At 38.5% G+C, this 21,045-nt stretch overlaps 1 pseudogene; it reads right to left on the bottom strand.

The window, feature by feature from the left end:
• Positions 1–3,923: 3,923 nt before the first annotated feature.
• On the bottom strand, positions 3,924–5,216 carry LOC126931562 (aspartate aminotransferase, mitochondrial-like; annotated as a pseudogene).
• Positions 5,217–21,045: the final 15,829 nt, after the last annotated feature.

Below are 21,045 nucleotides of genomic sequence, written 5' to 3'. Positions count from 1 at the left end.
TCAGATAGTCTCCTGTTTGCTAAGAATATAGCAAGGGGTGTAACAGGCAAGGTCCTACTGTCACAGAATAAATATTTTAGTGAGGAAAACTTTTTTTTTAAAGAGGGAGCAAATAAGTACAATCATTTTGACTACTGTTAGCTATAATAAATAAAACTTTTCAAAAATAAATGAAATAGAATGAAGTAGAGATAGGAGAACTATACTGGATAGGATTGTCGCAGAAGCCTTCTATCATTATTTTTAATTAAGGCCTGAATGCTGAACAGGAATAAGCCACATACATATCAGGAAAAGAAATTTCCAGGCAAAGAGAAGAGTGAGTGGAGAGACTCGAAGACAGAGACAACCTTGATAAGTTAGCAGCACAGGAAGAGAGGAAGTGTGGCTTGAGTGATGTCACTGAAGAGCAGAGTTGGAGAAGATGAGGTAGCAGTGAATAAGGCCATGTCAGGAGTTGGGATTTTACTCTGAGGGCAAATGTGTCAATATTTTTTAAAAATTGAGCATAAGAATGACCTGAAGGCACATGGACGCATTGTGGTCACCATTGGAAGACTGTCTGTATTTACGGACATTCTTCCAGGTTGAACACCTCAGTGTGACCACCATCACTTTGGTGAATGTATCACTGCCTAGTATCTGGTCCTTGGGTTTGAAGAACATTTGATTGTTTGATCACATCAAATGACAATGCATCTCTTTAAGGCTAAACATATGTTAATCAAGGGCTTAGGGATCTATGTATTAATATAACTAGAATATCCATATACAAATCTCCAATAAGAAATTATCAGAATCCAAAACCCTCAAAGTCCACTTGCTACCACCACTGGCAATTATCACTACTTTGTTAATGAATCTGGAATAGCAGAAGACCATTGGCTAAAACTCTCTTCCCTGTGAACAGTGCTTAGATGAGCACGAGCCAAGCTGGCTCGCAACACTCTGTCATGGCCATTGTTCCATGATTAGCTTACCTGCTGTCTTGGTTCATTTTGTGCTACTATAATGAAATATTACTGATACCTGCTGTCTCTGTTTTGTGCTGCTATAGTAAAATAGCACAGACTGGGTAATTTACAAACAATAAAATTTTATTTGGCTCATGATTTTGGAGGCTTGCAAGTCCAAGATCAGATCCTCATCTACTAAGGGCCTTCCTGCTGTGTCAAAACATGGCAGGAGGAAACACATGGCAAAAGAAAGAACAAGAGGAAGCCAAACTTACTTTTATAACAAATTCACTCCTATGGTAACAGCATTATTCTATTCATAAGGGGAGAGGCCTTATGACTTAATCACCTTTTAAAGGCTTCACCTCTTGACACTATTGCATTGGGAGTTAAGTTTTCAACACATGAACTTGGAAGGACACATTAAAATCATAGCAACTGCCTTCTAAGAGAGTCTTTCATTAGATCTCATATATTCAATCAGATGATTGTGAAGTTTGCTGGCCTGGGAGCCATTCCACTTCCTTCCAATGACTTTGCATATCTCTTCTCAGGTTACATATTGATTTTTTTAATGTAACTCCAATTTCATTCATGTCTAGATTCTTGGGGGTTCAGCTTCCTGTAGCCACCGAAAACTGTCAGCAGCTGGAATAAGAAAAATGTAGAGCTAAATCAAATAATGTATTAAGTGAGTGTTGACATTCCTGACTATCAGAGACCAGGCACACTCACTAATTGTAAGTTAAGTCATCTCTGAAAGTATTTGACAGATTGACTTCCTTCCTTCCTGTGGTGTCTATTTCTCTCAGACTTTGATTGTCTTAGTCCTGCCCCAACTATTTTGTTATGTGGACTACAGTCAGTGGGTTTGCCATAACCCATCCTAGACCCGCAAGTACATATTAGCTCAGGGAAGTCATTTCTGATGGATATTCTTCCTTTAAAAAAAGCAGTGCCCTCATTCTGATCTTTTATCACCTAGAAGCTCCTGAGAGGCTCATTGCCTTCTTCATATTCTAAATATATTCTGACCTCAAGACTCAAGATGTGGACCCACAGAATTTCAGACTGGGAACCACCCTATAAATTGTACAGCTGATCTCCCCAACTTTCAGATGTAGAATGGAAAGTCTGAAAGACTGAGCAACTTGCCCTATTTTGAGACCTAATTCATGGCCACAGAGAGCTAATATCCAGGTCTTCTGATGCCCAGTTGAATTTCCGTTCCATAAAATCTTGCCAACGTTACCTGTTCTCTCAGGTCCTTGCCAGGTGACTGCATAAACAACATATTTGACAAAATCAATGTTGGAGCTGTTTGGCTAATAATGACTAGATATTACTTTCCTTAGATAACCTACTGGAAAGACTAATTCAGAAAACACGGTGAGTTAAAGTGACAATAGCTTGAGGCAGGATGTACCAGACATGTCAGACTCTTTTGTGTGAAGTGCCCTGACCTACAGCTCACGTTAAAGAGGTGGCACAATACAGACCTCATAAACCAGAACTGACTGAGTCAGCATGGGCATACAACCCAAGTCTGGTTAGGAACCGATGCTAAGACCTGACATTAAAAAATGAGTAAATAAAATTCTCTTTCTTTGCAGGGCGTGGGGCGGGGGAGGGGGTGCGGTTTACAGTAATTTTATTGTAACAGAGAAAGCAGGCTGCAATAAGTCTACATAATTAGAGCAGATGGTGGTTCTTTCCAATGGGTGAAGCCTGAGCCCAGCTGGTAGCACACAAAGCCTAGAATATCCTCTTTCTTGGTACTTGCTTGTGTGCCTGACTCATGATGTGAGATGAGCGAACGCACAACCACATTCAACAAAGGGAGGAGGTCCAACTGGGCAGAGATGACATCCCAACAGGAGAAAATTACACAATCATTGAAGAGGATGCTGAGATAAAGTGCGGTTACCTACTCTCCATTATTCTTTGCCAAGGAGGGTGAGGGTATGGGATCAGCAGAAAGTTATGTTCTTTTTTTTTTTTTTTTTGAAATAGAGTTTCACTCTTATTGCCCAGGGTGGTGTGCAATAGCACAATCTGGGCTCACTGCACCCTATGCCTCCCCAGTTCAAGCGATTCTCCTGCCTCAGCCTCCCGAGTAGCTGGGATTATACGCTCCCGCTACTATGCCTGGCTAATTTTTAGTAGAGACAGGGCTTCACCATGTTGGCCAGGCTAGTCTCAAACTTCTACCTCAAGTGACCCGCCCAAAGTGCTGGGATTACAGTCAAGAGCCACTGCGCTCAGCCTCTTTATTCTTAAATAAATCCCTATAGGATAGGGTTGTTGGTCAACCACACAGTAGAATGGGATAAAAATTTACAATGGTTAAAACGCTTTGTGCGTAAGGAAAAGAACAGCAATGACAAAGAAGAAAAGGGAGGCTTTTGGTTTTCTTAAATAAGGCAGGAATCTGCATGTTTTCCTTGCTGTAGTGGCAGCAGACTCATTGGTTTTCATAAACATAAATTTCTGCAATATGGTCTGTTGATAAGGCTGCTCCATGATGGGAGGACGGACATGAAGCCAAATGTTCATGACACAACTAGGTCTTCTCTTAAACCCTCTAATGTGTGCTATTTCTCAAGAGGAACCCAACACTGTATGACATATCAGTTAAAGTTTCTGAAATATTGCAATGGCATAATGGACAGGTTTCATGGTGTGATGACTTTCTTGCACATGTAAACTCTTGGAGAAAAGTTGGATTAAAAGGACAGGGGAGAGTTTGGTTTAGAGCCACAGCGTTCCAGGCGCCAGCCACGGATGCCTCTGCCCTATGTCACTACATGTCCTTTTCTGAGAAACATTCAGTCGCTGAGTGTTACACACTGTAGTTGAAGGAAATAACCCACTCACCACCATCCACCCTCTTTCTTCCTGTGTGAAGCTCCCAATAGCAGAGGCTGAAGACAGAAAGGTTGTCTCTGTTTTCTTGCACCAGGGTCATTACTTGGTGACCTGGTGAACGGCATGGACAAGGTAGCCCACGTTGCTGGAGGTGACTTCCGCCACAGACATGCGGCCGTCCTTTATCACGTAGATGCAGGACTCCTCGGTCAGCCGCTCCACCTGCACAGGCTTTAGCCCTGTGAAACAAAACATGTCAATCTGGTCAGTGATGTCTGGCCAATTGTGGGTGGAACCCTCCTTCTTGAGGCTGGAGGCCAGCTGAGTCCGCATGCTAATGATGCGGTCGGCCTTGCAGTTAACTTCTTGCAACCATTGTTTTCGCAAATCTGGAGTGTTCAGAATGGTAGAAACAAACGGGTCCCATTGAGGGGAGGGTTGGAATACATGGGAGGATCAAGATCTTCAACTGTGACTCTACCCTCGTGGCTTCATCTGCGTCTTTGCAAACCGTAGTGAAGCTTGCCACACCCTCACTGTATAAGCCCATGTTCTTGGAGTGTGATTGGCAGAGACAAACATTAATGCCCTCCTGTTCGATGAAGTGGCGCACAGCCCAGGCATCCTTGTAACCATCGCCACTGGCAAAGCCTTGGTGGGCCATGTCGAAGAGCGCAAAGAGATTCTTTTTCTTCACCACTGTTGCTATTTCCTTCCACTGCTTGGGACCAGGGTCCATGCCCGTGGGATTATGGGTGCAGGTATGCAGAAGAAGAAGACTTTGCTCTGGTGTTTTTGAAACGTCCTCCACAGCGCCTGTGAAGTGAAAACCGCAAGTCTTGGAGTCATAACACTGATAACCTTGTCGCCACATGCCAGTATCCCCGAAGATGGCTGTGTGATGTCCCCAGGCCGGTTTGGGCAGAAAGACATCTCGGCTGAACTTAAGAAATCTTCGCAGAAAACTGGCAGTGGTCCTTAAGGCACCAGTTCCAGAAATGGTCTGCGCAGTGACAACCCGGCCACTTTTCAAGACTTAGCGGTTCTCGCCCAAGGCTACTTCTGCAGATGCCTTGCAAAATTCAGCCAGCGCCCCAATGTGGAAGCATTCCTTGTCCAAATTTTTGACCGCAATCTGGGCCTCTGCCTTGCGGACGCGAGGCAGCACGTAAGGCTTTCAGTTGTGGTCCCGGTAGACACTAACTGCCGGATTCATCTTTTTGCTATTGGTGTCCCTCTTAAAGGCTTCGGTGACTCGCAGAATCTGACCTGGTGGTCCCATCTCCACACGGGTCCACCAGGAGCTGGCTCTGGCAGGGGCCGCAGCGGCGAGCCCGGGTGGAAGGCGGCGGCGATCCCGGAGAGGACGCGCCTGAAGCGCAGAGGGGCCATGGTGGACCGTAGGAGGGCAGTGGGCAGCCGCAGGACGGAGCAGAGGGCAAGCATAAATTCTCTTTTTTAAGGGATTTATAATGGAAAATGTGGAGAGAAGCAGAGTGAGCAGGGAGAGCTGAAACAGGAAATAAGTTATGGGAGAATTCCAGAGAGTTCATGAAAAGCTGAAGTTATGAAGAAGCGGAAACTGAGTAAGATGAAGAAATCCAAGCTATTAGTAGGCAGTGGATTAAGTTTCATCTGTATATACACACATGAAAGAATGATTTATTTGATAATGATAACTAGAGAAGCAAATATGCAGAATTTTAATCTTTGTTTGTAGCCTGGGAGGAAAAACAGATTAGTTACCACTTACTCTGAGGTCCCTAGAGACGGTTGGGGATGTATCTAGTTACTAAACCCTATTCCCTTCTGAGTCCTGGCTGTCAGGCCACATGGCTGAATGGCTAACCCTTGATTCTCATGAGATTATCACAAGCGTATTATTTTAATGTGTCATTATATACATAACTCAGATGAATTTCTACTCACTTCTTGGAAAACAGCCTAATGAAAACATAGAGATACAACAACTCACTGCTATATGCAAATTGCCCTCATTGGCAAGTAATTGTTTTATTTATGTAATAGACTAGCCTTTTGAAAAAGCGCACTGATGATGGGCATGGTTTCTGGTTATCCCAGTCCATATTAAGGGATCTGACTTGAACAGATTTTATGTTTTGTCTGTGATGTCTATATAAAGATATGATATTTTCAGGTATTTATTTTTAGGGATGAAAAGAAATCATTGTAAAGTGAAAAATAATGTAACATGATCAACATTTGTAATCATTTAAAATTATATTTGCAGTTGTTTTTACACCGTTTTATTGATAATACATATCGAAATGAGTAAAAAATTCAATGGGAGTCAATGTCATTGGTACCAAATGAGAAAGAACATTACTACATTTTCTAACTTGGCAACATATCAGAATTGTGATTATCTAAAAGTTTTGTTATTCAATCAATGGGTGTTTTTATTTTAATTAAATACCTGTTGTTCTCCAGAGATGAGATTATCCTATGAAAACAGTATTTATTGGAATTTTTTTACTGCTACCAAGTACAAATCTCTTACAAATCTTTCCCGCCATCCATACCCACATCCTTCACCCTGTGGGCTCTCAGTGTATATGTCCATGCATACCTTATGGCAGCAGGGGATAAATGCAGCCAGAGGAAAAAAGAGCTAGCAATCTAAAATTATAGTTGTTATTTTAGCTGCATGCTGATAAAGTTGTAGATTATTCTCTCTTTTTTAAAAAATAAACTTTGACCTGAAACTCAAGAAAATTCTTGAAATCCAACTAGCTCTAATTGTTTCTAAATAAAAATATAGACTGACATAAACACTGAATGGCTTCTGGGCAATGTATCGTTGCAGGTTAAATACATTTTGCCCTGAAGGCTGCAGTTCATAGTGTATAGATAACAAGAGAAATGAAATTGGTGATCTCAGCTAGTCCAGAGTGGATATTAGCATATATCACCAAACTGTCTCCAAATGTGACCCTATTTGCACTATCAGACTCTGTGTCCTCAGGAAATTGTTTCTAGTGAGAGAAGGGGGGAAAAAAGAAAAGAAGAGAGGGGCTGATACTGGTGGGAAGGGCATATTAATAAGACTGAAAAGGTAGAACATTTTCCTGATCTAATATTCTTTGCATTCTCTCCCTTCTTTAAGAACAAGGAAGAAGAAATAGCACCTCTTTTCTTAGCCTAAAGGGAGCATAAAGAACAATGTCTTCTAGGAATTCTAGGACATTTCCATTTTTCTCTTTGGTGTTTTTATTATTTTGACTAGAGAGAAAAAAAACATTGCCAATACGACTTTTTTTAAGTTTAAGAATCAGCACTCACCAATTATTGCCAAATTTAGCTCCTTGAAAGCGAAAAAAGAAAAAATTCAGCATAGGTATCGAAGAGGAGACTAGACGGAGAAAGCTCTAATCCTTCAGGAGCCAAATGAATCTATGTTTCTGTACTATTAAGTATAGTAAAAAAGGCCAAAGTCATGGGCATTAGCCCCACAGGGGCCAGTTAGCTAGACTCAAATTCAAGGCCATGGAATATATATCTAACTTTGCTGCTGGCAGTTAATTATATCAATGACTATCAGGAGGAATAAAAAAAGTGTCTTCTCAGTGCCTACTTTAACATTGCCTAACACTTTCAGCTCGGCTGTGATAATTGCTAAAAAACTTAAAAAATGGAAACAATTTTAAAATCCTATTAACTTTTAATGTAAACTTATATCCATGAGATGCTATACAAACATGGCATTTGTAAAATACAACTAGGCCTATCTTTTGTAGATAGAATTTTAGTATTTATTTATTCAAAGCTAAGACAAAATAGTATAACTTTTGCCTCACAGTTGCCTTTCCCTTCTAAATTATTCCATAGCCAAATATCAGTCATTAACTCTCCTGACTAAGTCATCCTTAGAACCAGGAAGAAGCACCCACAACTTACCTTTATCTTCAGCTCTAGTATAATTGTCATTGTTTGCATGTAGTAAGACATAAAATGAGTTTACAGTGTTAGAGAAAGGCTACGGTTTCAGGATTAAGCAAAGTTATCATCAACCATAACATGAGAAATTTATACCATTCACAGGAAAATGTTTAATGTAAATTTTTAAAATACAAATTCAAAATGGAAAACCAAGCTTTGCATACTGATAAGGTGATGGGTGGCAATACCAACTGTTGAATCAACTGAAATAAAGACAAACATGACTCAATATTACAATGTGTTAAGGCATAGCTTTCTGTTTCATCCATCACTATTTTTGTACAAATTTTAAAACAGTTTGCTAATTAGCAAATGCTGTCTTCATAACAGACTGTCAAAGTTTGTGAGGAAAAGGTATTTCTTTCCTCCTTTATTTTTTTCTCCTTTCATTTCTTCTTTCTCACCTTCCTTTCTTTGGTTCTCTCTCTTTCCCTTCTTCCTTTCCCTTCTTCCCCACCTCTTCCCTTTAATGTCTAAGTAAGGTCATATCTTCTGTCATGCCTACAGACTAAAGCAGGAAATTCTGGAAGACTCAGGGAGCCACTGCCATCTGACAGAGTCTTCCCAACTGCACTACATACAAGTCAGCAAGAAGAAGCCAGGATTATCTGAGCTTCCTTTTAAGGTTTGTATGAGAAAATAATAACTAAAATTTACTAAGGACTTACTCTATGCCAGCACTGTTTTAACTCTTTTACATAGAATACCCTATTTAATTCTTTTAAAATTTCATCTGGTATAGTTGGGGAGATCAAGGATCAAGAGAGCTACATTAGCTTGTCTGAAGTCTAGGTAGATAATAATTCGAGTCAGGATTAATTTCATTATACTATCTCCTTGTGACCAGGTTTGGGCACAAAGCTCTGAGTCACTCCTACAAAAATGCATCCACGCTGAGAAATCCAGAGAAAGGCTATATACTCTAGAGAAGTGATTTTCATCCTTGTTCTCCTACAGATTATTTCAGGCATGAGAAACCAACATAGTCGACACAACTAACTCCAGAAGACTACATGCTGCTATAAACAGATGTGTAATGACAGCACACTCAACATGGATAAATACACTTCAGAATTGGTTTGTAAGGTCCACCATCTGTCTGGTTTGTCCACTCTGAACTTATGAATCTTGATTACAATTGTCATTTGGGGTCCACCCAGTTTACACATCTATCTCAAACGATACCTGAAGGAGCTCTTTAGTCTTCTAGTTCCCTAGTTGTGCATGACTAAAGCTATAGTGTTTACTAAACTCTTCTTGAAGCTGAATGTCTAATACTATGCAGTGGTTTCTTTTTAATGTTAAACACTATGAAAATCCAAGATTGATGGCAACATTGTGTGATAATAGTAGAAGAGATGTGCAAAAGATAGACGTAAAGGAAGAAGACAATATGGTAATCCACTGAAATTCTATTGCTTGTATATTCATAGCACTTCTTTCCTCCCCATGGAAGTGGGAAGCAGGGTCATAATAATTAACTATGTTATACTTCATTATTAACACTCTCTTAAGGCATTAAAAAAAACTGGCAATATTATGTTTTCCTTATTTTAAACAATTATGTTAAAGGGTTAATCAACATTTCCTGTGAAAAGAACAATGATGTTTAGCCAAATGCTTTTTAAAAAGCAGACAACAAGAAATAGCTTCAATAATTCATATTAATTCAAGTCCTATGGTTAATGAGGCAAATGGAGTGCTCTCAGAGGGGATAAAAGCACATAGCAGCAGCATCAAGAATCTTCAAACCACTGCTGGCAAAGGATACTGTAAGTCCAAAATACCCCCTAACCACCTACTATTCATACTTTACACTCGGGATAAACTTAATATCATTCTAGTTTTGCAGATGGTAAGCTAAAACAGTGCCTGTACAATTAGAACACAGGCAAGCAACTGCTTATACTCTTCTTCGTTTTTATGGTTGTTAGCCATCATGATGCCATCCAAGTTGTCTGAAGTTTTCACTACATTAAACATATACTCATTTGATCAGGCACAAAAAAGAGTGAGACTGTGACCATCTCTGCACAGTCCAGCAATTAAACTGTTGTAAGGCTAAAAATATATCAGAGTTGAAGATCAGATCATGGACTGGATTACCAAATGGAATGATGAATAGTCAGTCCGAATTGTTTAGAAAGATGATTGATTCATCAGAGATAAACCTGGTAAGGTGTAAGTACATGTTCATTTTACTACCATTTATTAGGCAACAACTATAAACTGTCTGTACTGCACCAGGCACTAGAGATAGGATAAAGAATAAGACTTCCCCTGTGGGTTCTAAAATTCTCCTGGGGCTGACAGAGACCACTGCTATTCAGTTTGATTTCATGTAATAATGCAGGCTTCTCTGGGAACTCAGTACTCTGAGGAAAGTAACTAGAGTAAAGAAAGGGAATTCAGCTTTATAAAGAGGAGTTCTTTGTGAGCTGAGTTCTAATGAATGAGTGGGAAAGAAGGTGAAGTTGCACCTATTGCACCAATGATTCATTGATTCATTGATTCACCAGCGATGTACTAAACCTCTATTTAGTACCGAGCTCGTCATAGGGTTTTAGGAGTATAATGATAATCAAGGCATGGTTCCTGCCCTCAGGTTGCTTATAATCTGGTAAGCACTGAAACCCAGAGTACATAAAGAGATCCCCTCTTCCTCACTTCAGAAAAGAATACACACATGTGTGCACACACACATATGAAAAAGCATGCTGAATTAAAGGAAAGGTACATAATTTGATGTGGCTGGAGCAGAAGGCACATGAAAGAATGTGAATACCTAATCCCATCTCCTCTTCTTTCCTAGTGCTCATTCCTTGATATGGTTTGGCTCTGTGTGCCCACCCAAATATCATGTTGAATTGGAATCCCTAATGTTGGAGGAGGGGGCTAATGGGAGGTGATTGAATCATGGGAGCAGATTTCCTCCCTGTTGTTCGTGTGATAGTAAGTGAGCTCTCACGAGATCTGATCGTTTGAAAGTGTAGCACTTTCCCCTTCTCTCTCTCTCTCTCCTGCTCCCATGTAAAGATGTGCTTGCCTCCCCTTCACCTTCTGCCATAATTGTAAGGCCTCCCAGCTATGTTTCCTGTACAGCCTGCAGAACTGTGAGTCCATTAAACCTCTTTTCTTCATAAATTACCCAGTCTCAGGTAGTTCTTTATAGCAGTGTGAGAACAAACTAATACATTCCTCCTCTTCATTCCCTACTGCTTCCTTCTGGTGTTAATTATTTTATATCTGAGTCAGTGCAACCACATCCAAACTGGCTTTTTTTTCTCTCTCTTCAGGCTCACTAACTTCCAAAAATGCCATACAATTCTTACCTTAAAGTTCTCATTATTTTAGAAGAAACTCCTCAGGAAGACATTCAAAGGCTTTGATGAACTTGCCCCTACTCATTTCACCCATTTCTCCTCCCCACCACACACACACTGCCCTTTTTTGTACCTAATGTTTTCTCTCTACCAAACACATTGGCCCAATGTTGTCTTCTTTCCCCAACCTCCAAGTTTTGCACCCTCTGCTTTCTGTATGTAGAATGTCCTTACCTTTTTCTGTATCTAGGGAATACATCTTCATCTTTGAAGACTCTCCTTTAGGAAGCCTCCATGCTCTCCCAGGCTGTGTAGATGCTCCCTCCTATGCACTCCCACAAATCCATGTGGTTACAGCAAGTACAGGAAAGTTTATGCTATATTATTTTCACTATTCTGTTGTCTGTGTCCTTTACTGGACCTAGAGCCCCCAGAAAATAAGGAATGAATTTTTTGTTGTTATTGTTACAGCGGCGTCACTATCTTGTTTGTACCCTGTCTGACAAACAGTAACTGTTCAAAACATATCTGCTTAATTCATTCATTACTTGTTGATCCTAACGTTTAAAGTATTCTAGATTACATGCTAAAATTATATTCTCTATACCAGTGTTCAGTCAAGAAAAAGTAGTCTTGATTCCTTAAAGGGTCAAATAGGAAATATTTTAAACTTGCTCTCTGTTACAACTATTCAACCTTGCCATGGTACACAAAAGCAGCCATAGGTATACGCAGATGAATTGGCATGGCCCAGGGCCAGGAAAATTGTATTTACAAAAATAGATGGCCAGTATGAATGCTGTAGTGTGATGACCTCAGCTCTATACCATAGGTCACAATCTCACATCCCACAGGTTAGAGCTGCTCTACGAAGAAAATTTCCATTTTGGCTGTAGAGAGACAATTCTTTATGGATCTCTCAGGTTTCTGTGTATCTTACAAGCAGAAGTACTGACTGCCTTTGTTTTTCCATACCGTCTTTACAGAGATGTTTGTGTAGCGAACAGACCTAGAAAATAGTGCCTCCTTCCAGAGTAGATGGCAGGCAAACTTACTGCCCATTATAAAATATTCAGGTCCCAAAGCTCAGGGTAATTCTCCTGTACTACAAACCACTGTGTGTATAGCTCTCGCTGTCTTTCGATCCCCTTCACATCCCTGTTGGAATCGGGTTCAGGGAATGAAGGCACAGGTTGACAGTGGCTACTGTTATTACCATGAGTAATAAAGTTCTTTATCTTTCATGTCTTCTGCCAACACCCATGAAACTACAACAGGCTAAGTTTTTAGCTTGCAATTAGCATAAAATGTCAGATGCTTCAGAGTTCTACAGTTTTTCTTACATTGTACTTTAAATAATTTGAGCTAATCATTTAAAATTAAGAGATTTTACTCAAAAAAAATTAAATGTTACCTTCTCTCGAAAAACTAAAATATTTGGCAACGTTGGACATGCATTTTTATATGGCAACAAATGACAAGGACTGAGTGGGAGCTGCCTCTGGGATCCCCCACCTCTGGACTGTTTCCTGCCCAGTCATTGTTTCACTGATTTATATTCCTTGTCTGGCTTCTAAGGGCATTTGAGTTTGTGACCCTGCTTGAAGCAATAAGGTGTCAGCAAATGTATTTAGGCATGGAATTAGGTTAGATTTGTGCTTTAGAAAGATAGCTTCACAGAGTCATTGACAATATGAAGACGAATTACAGTGACAGAAATCTAGAATAAAATGTTGGAGTATAAAAAAACATGTGAAGAGGGCTCAACTAATATAACAGCAGGTAGAGTAGATAAATAGGAAATGATTCCATGAAATTGTCAGAACTTGGTGCCATATTGGTGTATCTTGGGAGAGAGAAGGACACTGAATTATGTAAGGGTTTTTAGTTTGGATGATCTGTTGGATAGTGATGCCAATAGCTGAAAGTAAAATCGGGAGGAACTTGATGAAATTTTGATGGAGTAAGAGAAGTTTACAGGGAGGGCTAAGAACCTGACAAGCTGAAGGAGCCTAAAGGATATTCAGCTAGACACGTTAATCGCAGTGCTGTCTAGCTCTGGAGCAGGCTGTCCATGGATTAACCTCAGGGAGTCCATATAGCTTGAGACCCAGAATATAAAAGCTTATATGCTTATTGAATAGGCATTTTTTTTTTATTCCTCTGGAAAGTGTTGCTGCCTCTAATTAGACTTTCAAAGGGACCTGTGGTAACTCTGCAGAAAAAAGTTTGGAGTTTTAGATGTGAGAGTTATACACAAAATAGTTGAGATTGTCCTCTGCGATGTGTCCATAGTAAGAATATAAAGGAAGCAGACTAAGAAAAAGTCACAAGAAAAATAAATACAAAATAATTTGTTGAGACAGAAACAGAAGTTTCAAGAAAGAATGTTAAGACTTCAGAGAAATGCATACGATGCAGGCCTGGAAAGAAGCCATTAAATTTAGCGACTGGCAACCTATAGCAAGCATGGAAACCAGGCTTTGGTGGGATTTTTTTGTTTATTTTTTAAAAAGGAAGATTAGAAAGTAGAGGCAGCATAAGAAAGCTATTTTTATGGGTTGCCTGAGGATTAGGTTGAAAGGTTAAGTTTTAAACATGTTTGTGGGGATTATTTAGGGGATAAAAGAACTTGAATATATTTGTAATTAAAAGGGAGACAACTAAGGAGAAAGGTAATTGAAGATGTTCTAACAAGGACAAAGAATATTAATGTGTGAGTCCTCCAAGCATCTTTAAATTCCCCTACCTATTAAGGAAATTCTGACATTTTTACTTCTCCCCACCCCATGCCCCACATTCTAATCTCCCGGCTAGCTTTACCAGACATATTAGGGTATTGGGGGTTGGGGAAAAATCAGCTAAGAGATTGGGAGACTTGTATCAGAAAGGGTAGTTTACTGAAATGAGAACATAGAACAAATTAAAAGGAAACAGAAAACTAGAAAAGGAAAAAAGTCCCTCCTAAAGGCAACTTATATCAGAAAACTGAAAGTTTAGAAGTAGGAAAAAGGGGTTTCAAAGCATCTAGGCATGGGAGAAAGTGGTAAAGCAAGAGAAATTACAGAAAATGGATATAAAGTGGTACTGTGAATTTTGAACAGGATCTCCTTTTGTGCTCTTCAAGAGCTGAAATTAAAGATTTGGGCGACACTTTACTAACATTGTTTGCTGGACTGTGTTTCTTTGAATATCACACAATATTTAGGCTGGGCCATGTGGGGTTGTAGTGTTTATTTGAGTTACAAAAAAGTGAGACGGTTATAGGTCAGAGCAATGCCAGAACCTCTCCAAATCCCAGGGCAGGACAGCAGCAGTGCTTAGACTGACAGTGACAAAGGGGAGGCAAGCCCCATAATTGCGGCTTAGTCCAGGAGGGCTTTTGGTTTCTCCCAGGAAAGAATTCAAGGGTGAGCCGGAAGTGTTAGACAGCACCTTTGATTGAAGCAGCAGTGTAGAGCAGCTGCATACAGCGGCACCAGAGGTACTGCACCTTGCAGAGCAGGGCTACCCCATAGGCAGTGTGCCCAGAGTGGCAGCTCTGAGGCAGTTATGCAGTCATATTTACACTTTTAAATACATGCAAATTAAGGGGTAAATTATGCAGAAATATCTAGAAAAAGGGTGGTAACTTCCAGGTCGTTGGGTCATTGTCATGGAAAGGGGTGGTAACTTCCAGGTGTTGCCATGGCAATGATAAACTGACCTGGCACACCCTTGGACATGTCTTATGGAAAACTGCTACCACCCTATCCCTATTTCAACTATCCCTCCTTTTTGTCTGGGGTCCAAGCCCCGCCTCCAGAATTAAGTCCTGCCTCCTGTCTAAACAGGATGTACAATTATGAAGCCAATAGTAGAGAAGAGATAGAGTGGTGAACAGAAAATGATCATGTCCTTTAGCCTTCATCGTAAAAACAAAGGCAGTTCAAAGGAAAGAAAGACAACAGAATGACTGTCTTCTTTGTGCTTTGATTAGATTTTTACTGATTACCACCTCTGCCACCTCCTGCCCAAGCCTGGGGTAAGAGAACAAATACTGGAAATAAAACAAAAGAAAAGAAAAAATAACATTTATGAGTGAAGCAAAGCTAAGAATGAGGGAAAAAGTAGAAAAAAATGCTATTTGACCACGAGTTCTGTCTTATTTTCCTTCCCTTGAAATCATCCGTATTTCCATTGCTTGTCCAGCCCAAACTATTGTGGGGAATAACAATAAAAGAAGAAACAAAAAGGGGTGGGGGCAGGGGAAGATAAACCACATCCCATAAAAACTCCTATTTTAACTTCTTCCCTTTCCTTCTTCATTCTTACTTAACACCATCCACTTAAACCTCACCCTGCACATTCCACCCTCAGAGATTCTATTTGACTTGTCATTCATATTCTACTCCTAATGCCAAACTGCTCTACCTCAAAATCCTAGAACCAACACCAGTGGTTTGAAGCTGAAGAAATCCCGTCGTCCTCCAGCCATCATGTAGGAAGAGTTCCAGAATCTATGACTAGGATTGAAAGTGGCAGGACATGCTTCTGATACCCTGAATTTGAAGTACTAAGTTTCTGTTCCCATAGTCACATGGTTTTTGCCTTAAATTCTTTCCAAGTTCTAAACAAGCAATTTATATATGTTTAGACAAGACAATGCTTAGTGTAACATATGTGGGAGGGGGAGAAGCAAGAGAGGAGGGTGCTGTTTCTATTTGGAAGGATTCAGCTTGTTTTCTAACCATTTAGTAAAACATTTTCTTTGTTTGACTTCAGTGTTTTTTGATATGTACTTAAAATTCAGCATTAGCAAAGTGCCAGTGTAAACTGGTTTATTTTTCTCTTTGTAATTTATCAGCCACTGTTTTTAGTTGCATGAGGCTTTAGGGGCTATGTTGAAGTACCTACTTTTCATTATGTTTTAATTTATATGAATACTATGCAAAATTGAGTGATACTGTCTCAATAAATGGTAAATGGTAAACTAAAAATTTGTGAGTTAAAACTTCATCAAAAAAATATCTTTGAGGTGAATTTAAGCAAAGAGTATAATCCCACACAATTGCAACTATTTATTAGAGACTTGGGGAGTTAATTTCAAACTGGATTAAGAGCCATAAATTTGTAGTTTGGATCCAGGTCAGCCGAAATGTCTGAAAAATTTGCTAACTTAATGGAATGACTCTATACAAATTGATCAGTTTATTTTTTGTCCTGGCAAAAATCTCTTCATAATCAAACAGAAAAGTTAAGAAGCCAAATTCACAAAATATTTGCCATCATTTGTCTTTGTGTTTCTGATTATTTTTGTACCTTGGAATTCATTTGTCTTCGACAATCATATAAAATAAACAGTAAAACATGTTTTTTATTTGTTCAGATTTGAGCTGTAGACATTCCTTCTCAGTAATATTAAATAAGTTATTTAATTCACTTCTGTTTAAATATTGATAAAGTTTATTATTTGTACTCCAGATTTTTCCACAACCTAGAATAATTTAGATAATTAATAGAATTTTTGATACATTTTAGAATAATTTAAATTAATATTTAATTCACAGTTCTGTTTGATATCATATAAAGTAATGATAAATATGAGTATTTGGGCAACCAGTAATTCTTTAATAGCATTCTCTTATGGAGATAAAAATGTTTAAATATTAATTAATTTGGTACTATTAGAACTGCATAGTTATTAGGCATTTCCAAATTTGGAAGAATTTTCATTACACAGTAACTGGATAATGAAGAAAGAAAACTAAATGCCCTCCTCTAGTCCTTATAGGGGACACATCAAATGAAATTTCCTAATAATCTAGGGATGTTTCATAATTGAGTACTTAGTAGTCATCCAGAAATAGCAAATATAAGCCTTCATTATTGACTAGGGTTTTCAGAGTACATCCACTTCTGTCTCTACACCAAATAGGTTTTCATTACTCAAGTAACATATGGCAGTAAATGAACCAAAAGAAGAACATGTTGCATTATTTTTCTACATTAAGTGCTGACATTATCTTTGCCACACTGTGTGTGCGGTTTTATGTAATGAGAATCTGTTCAGAGACAGTTGTGAGGTATACATTCTGTTCTAGCTTTTACCTTTTTGAAGGAGCCCATTTTCAAAGTAGCTTACAGTTTGTGAATTATACCCAATTTAATTATCATTCAGTGCTTTAGAAATCTACTCCTAAATGGCTGCTATTAACATAAACAAGTCAATTTACAAGTCACAGGGAAGTTCAGGTTAAAAGAAAATGTATAATGTATATCTGTGTATTTGTGATTTACTCTAAGTACATTTTCTTTTTCTTTCTTTCTTTCTTTCTTTCTTTCTTTCTTTCTTTCTTTCTTTCTTTTTTTCTTTCTTTCTTTCTTTCTTTTTCGTTCTTTTCTCTCTCTCTCTCTCTCTCTCTCTCTCTCTCTCCTTCCTTCTTTCTTTCTTTTTTGTTTTATTCGAGATGCAGTCTCACTCTGTTGCCAGGCTGGCAGTGGCTGCCATCTCGGCTCACTGCAACCTCTGCCTCCCAGGTTCAAGTGATTCTCCTGTCTCAGCCTCCCGAGCAGCTGGGACTACAGGTGCACACCACCACACCCAGCTAATTTTTTTTTTTTTTTTTTTTTTTGTATTTTTAGTAGAGACAGGGTTTCACGATTTTGGCCAGGATGGTCTCGATCTCTTGACCTTGTGATCCACCTGCCTTGGCCTCCCAAAGTGTTGGGATTACAGGCATGAGCCACCATGCCCGGCCTCTAAGTACATTTTCATTGAACAAAAAGAACGATGAATAGATGCACTGATTTTTCTCCCTATCAATTTTGCCCTTAAAATAGTAATATTTAATAGATAATGATGACCTTCACAATCAGTCACATATATTTATTGAGCACTACTATGTGTAAACATCATCCTGGGCAAGGGCCTTCTAAGTCTCTGCTTTGGCAAAAATGACTCTAAGTTAATTTTGCCCTAAATCATTGAAGTAACAACTGTAGAGGTTTAGCGGGGAGTAAGCACCACCATCAAAGGACAGGACTGTCTGGCACACAAAATAAGTATCTTTTCCATTTTGAAATGAAACTTTACAAAATGAAATGAAACCTTAAATGTAATGTAATATAAATACCTAAAAATAAGTTCTAATTAAAACAGTTGAAACTGCTTGAAATGTGTCCCTGAATGGATCAAGCTAGCAAGAAGATAGGCAAGAATAGTACTACGAAGCTGAAAAAGAAAACAAATGAATTGAAACCTGACTTTAGAATCATTTACCCATTTCTCCTTCAACCTTTTAAAATTAGGAAATTTCACCAAGCTCAGGGAAAAAAAAAGCGGAAGAGAACTATAAGTATATTTTTTACAGTGGTCAATAAGCATCACAAAAAACATTAAATGAAATTTGATGAGTGACTCAATTTCAGCATAAAAGATGTGCGGTTATTCAGTTGTAATGTCTTTTTCCTGGGATTACATGAGAGTAAAGTTTACACCTTCAGGGAATTTAAATTTAGTTGTATGGAAGGAGAACATGTGAAACATAAAGAAACATTTCCAAAAGAGGCTGTAGCATGATCTCCTTTTACGGAGGTCTCCTGGGAGCAGCGCTTTGGTTTTGGCTGTCTACAAAGCAGCCTCATAAATTAAAATATAAAACATTCATTCAAGCTAAAATTAGGGGCTCCTTGTCTGATTCCAAATTACTTCAGTGGTTATATTTTCTAGTTTTGTTATTAATACATGGACATGTCTCTTATTCTATTGAAAAGTACACGAATGGTTTCACTTGGTGGCTTTCAAAATCTGAGAACCTTCAATTGCAAAAAAAAAAAAATGAAGCTGATTATGACATAAACTTATAATTATCACTTAAGGAAAAATATAAAAAGACAGGATTTACATCAGTTGGAAACCTGTCAACATTAGTGGGGACATGACATCTTATTCATTCATTCATTCAATTATTCATTCTTTCAACAGATACTTATTGTACATTTGCTAAGGGCCAGAAATATAGCCGTGAACAAATTCCTTCAAGGGGTCTAGCTTAAATTCTATGGCAATACGATGGAGAGCAAAATAAAGATTTTCCTCTGCTTCTGAAGAGAGTGCAGAATCTGATCATTACAATAACAGCAAAAAGGAGGAGGAAGAATATGAGGCAAAGAAGGAAATGGGAAGGATTAATTAATCTTTGGATAGCAAGGTTGGGAATAGCTGTTGTTATAATGAGAACCTCCCTTTTTCCAGTTTATTTGTTTTCCGTCAGGTATCTCAGCCAAATATTTTATATTTTCCAACTATTGTAGTTACACTTTGCTTCATTTTGGGCACAGTTTTTAATGGCATAATCTTTAATTATTTTCTTTAAACAATGGCACCTGCTAAAAGATTAAGCTGAAAGTACAGTCTTAAGATAGAAGAAAAGGAAACACTCAATTGGGAAAAAAAAAAAAACTTCTCTGGCAGCAGTATAATCTTAAAAAAATAATTAATTGTTCACAAATATCTAAAGTTTTAACATACTTATGAAACTATCCCCTGGAATTTAGCTTCCTTGAAATTCTAAGACTGTCCTTTAAAATGATCAGAAATGACTCACCAAACTCTTTCATCTCCTTGTACCTTTAACATTTATTATTAAAAATCCCTTTTAAACTTGACGGATTTGTTTTAAAAAACTGCATTACTAAACTAAGGGCCAGAGTGGAAGGCATTTCTCTGGTAGCCTTAAAAAGAAGGCAGTGCTATCGTGTTCGTAGTTTAATCTGCCAGGATTCCATAGCCAAGAAAAGATGGGTGTCAGATCTCTACACATAATCTTCAGAACATCCGGAACTGAGAAATGGAGCTTGAGCAAATGAAAACAAGATAAAACTAAAGCAAGCCTGCCTTTAACTTTATAAGAAAGTGAATCAAATGATGTAGAGAGAAAGAAAAAAAAACCTCTTATGGGTTTCAGAATTTGGACTGAGACATCACAACTCTGCTTCCTGCCTCTCTGTTGGGTGCAGATATTGGTAATGGCGCCCATTGAAATGAGAAGAAGGAATGAAGGCATGCCAGAGAAACTTTTTCCCCCCAAATCTGATTGAAACACTAACAGGAGCCAGAGTTCTACAAAAAAGAGGGAAACAAATGGGGACAAAACACCCACAGATGCAACCGAAGCTCCCCACACAGTGCTGGTAAAATGTTCTAGATCTGATACCTCAAAACTTATCTAAAAAGAAGAGAGGAGCTGCCTGAAAAATTAAATATTCTTTATAGAGAAAACGATAAGGAATACCTGTCACTTCATCCTACTTGATTAAATTGCAAATAGCTATCCGAAGTGAATAATTTTATGCATTTACACACCTAGTTAAACATGTAAATTTTGCATCAGCATAATGAAAACAAATGCAAATGCTGTTATTGTACCTATGTTAAAGAAAATACTTAAACGGGAGAGATTGTATGTCAAAACTGTAGGCTCCCATAAAATTCCCCAATTACTAACAGTAACTCAACTACTGTTCATGAAGTATCTGTCCTGAAAGGCTCCCTTTAAATACAAATTTTAAGAGGACATTTAGAAATATTATTGAGACATATTGCAACTCTGATCATTTTTCTAAAGGCCCTTTGTATCTTAGCATAACCCAAGTCATTCTTTATATCACCTGAGTCTCCTTTTTAAGTCAAAGATGGTTCTATATTCTAAAATTGCTGCTTCAACACTCGTCAATAGTATAACACCCAATTTGAAACAGAGATGGGCAGTTTATAGAGATTTTGGCTTGTTTCTTTTTTCCTTAGTTGGTGTATGAGCTACGCTACTTAATCTACTTAATTACTTGCTTCTAGGCTTTTCTAAGATATCATTTGATCATGGAAAGTGGGTCTCCTATTAGAGCATAAAATAGCATATTTTTTCTTCAAGGGCTCAACCTATTTCTTCAAAAGAATG

The sequence above is a fragment of the Macaca thibetana genome, chromosome 11, assembly GCF_024542745.1.
Source record: "Macaca thibetana thibetana isolate TM-01 chromosome 11, ASM2454274v1, whole genome shotgun sequence".
NCBI lineage: Eukaryota > Metazoa > Chordata > Mammalia > Primates > Cercopithecidae > Macaca > Macaca thibetana.
The sequence above is the reverse complement of the archived record's forward strand: the minus strand, read 5'-3'. Positions and strand labels throughout refer to the sequence as shown.